The sequence below is a fragment of the Condylura cristata genome, unplaced genomic scaffold (assembly GCF_000260355.1).
Source record: "Condylura cristata isolate star-nosed mole 26May11 unplaced genomic scaffold, ConCri1.0 scaffold00011, whole genome shotgun sequence".
Classification (NCBI taxonomy): Eukaryota; Metazoa; Chordata; class Mammalia; order Eulipotyphla; family Talpidae; genus Condylura; species Condylura cristata.
Window position 1 is genome coordinate 56,525,138 of NW_004567112.1, and position 1,789 is coordinate 56,526,926.

The window sequence follows — 1,789 nt, forward strand, 5'->3', positions numbered from 1 at the left end:
GGTTACAAAGCCAGCATTAACCTTCTAAATATAGATCCACATATATGTAATGTATGTTATTGTTTGTATTGATATTTTAATTCACACAAACAATATATTAATATATGAATGTTGTAATACTTAACAGTAATGCTCATTCATTCATTTTCAATTCAGGATCCAGGGTGGCCACAGATGACCTGGGCAGTTCAGGGTACAAGTTCAGGCAGTTCCAACCCTGGACAGATGCTTTCATCAAAGGCTGCGGGCACACACACTCCCACACTCACTGAGACATATCAATGAGCCGCACCACTGTGCACATCAGCAAGTTTTTATTCAAGGACCTGTGTGTGTGTAATGTGTGTCTCTCCACCCTCCAATCTTGTGTAGAATGCTTTCTTGTGGCCCGCCCTAGCCTACGAGTTAGATGCGTAGCTATCTCATTTCTTTATCCAGTTACCATCGCTGGACACTGGTTGTTTCCACATCTTGGCTATTTTGAATAATTGCTGCTATGAGCATAGGGGTGCAGAGGTCTCTTTGATATCCTGACTTCATTTTCTTTGGATCTGTGTCTAGAAGTAGGATTGCTGAAAAGATGTGGTAATTGTAGTTTTAATTCTTTGAAGAAACTCCATACTGTTTGCCATAGTGGCTGCACCCATTTACATTCCAATATACACTTTATACTTGAAAGCAAAGTTAAAGTGACCACACTTCTCTCCATCAGAACTCAGAGAAGCAGGCCGCACAGCCGTGGGAGCTGGTCAAGGGGTCTGGCCTTGAGACCTGTGAATAGGGTATGGGGCAGGCCAGATGGTCAGGGAAGAGAAGAGCCTGGCACCCCAAGTGTGAGCTGGAGCCCAGGCAAGTGGACTGAATCCATGTCCATTCTTGTTGCTAAGGGTAGCAGAATTTTCTTCCAAAGCTGGAAATACCCAGTCCAGAAGTCTCAGAACTGGAGATGGGTAGGGAGCTGAGTAGCTGCGGGCTTGGCCTGTACCAGTGTCGGTAAGCTGAGTCAGCAGATACACCACAATGGGTGTGAGCTACAGAAAAATAAATTAAAAAAGATGCTTATTCCGTTCACCCCCTCAATCTTGCATGGGAACTCTGTGGCCCTTCTTCAGCTGAAACGCGTGTGGAAGGGCATTCTGGAAAATGTCACTCAGCCCAGCTAAGATGACACAGACCCCACGTTTTTCAGCTAGCTGGCAAAGAGCAAAGCATCTGAAGCCTCTTCATTCTGACTGATAGTGGTGCCAGGCTCAGGCACGTGCCTATGCTGGTCACTGGTACTTTAGGAAGAAAACCACTGGCTTCTTAGCCAGACGGACCTCTTGTGTGACTTTCTCTGACACGTACACCTGAACTTATTTCCAAAGTGTCTGACGATACAAAAGAATTGAGCACAGTTTAAGAACCACCCATTGGGAACTACATAAGGAATTTGTTCTGCTTGAATTTCTTTTTTATGATGTATTTGTTTATGCATACAGAACTGGGGAACAAGCCAGAGGTGCAGGGGCAGCGAGAGGCCTCACCAGAGACAGAATCGGGGTCAGAACAGGCAGATCCATGAAGTACACTGCTGAGGGGAGCAGCAGGCGAGACAGGAGAGGTCTGCCGCGCCATGTGGTCACCTCCGGGGTGGGGGCTCCACTGGCCCTGAAGCGGCTGTGGCCAGCTTGCTGTGCTGCGTCCTAACCCATTGCGCCACCAGGGAGGGAGGGCCCTCTGCCCTGTGCTTGAATTTTTTTTTTTTTTTTTTTTTGGTATCCCCATGGCTTGGAACTTGCTTTATGCA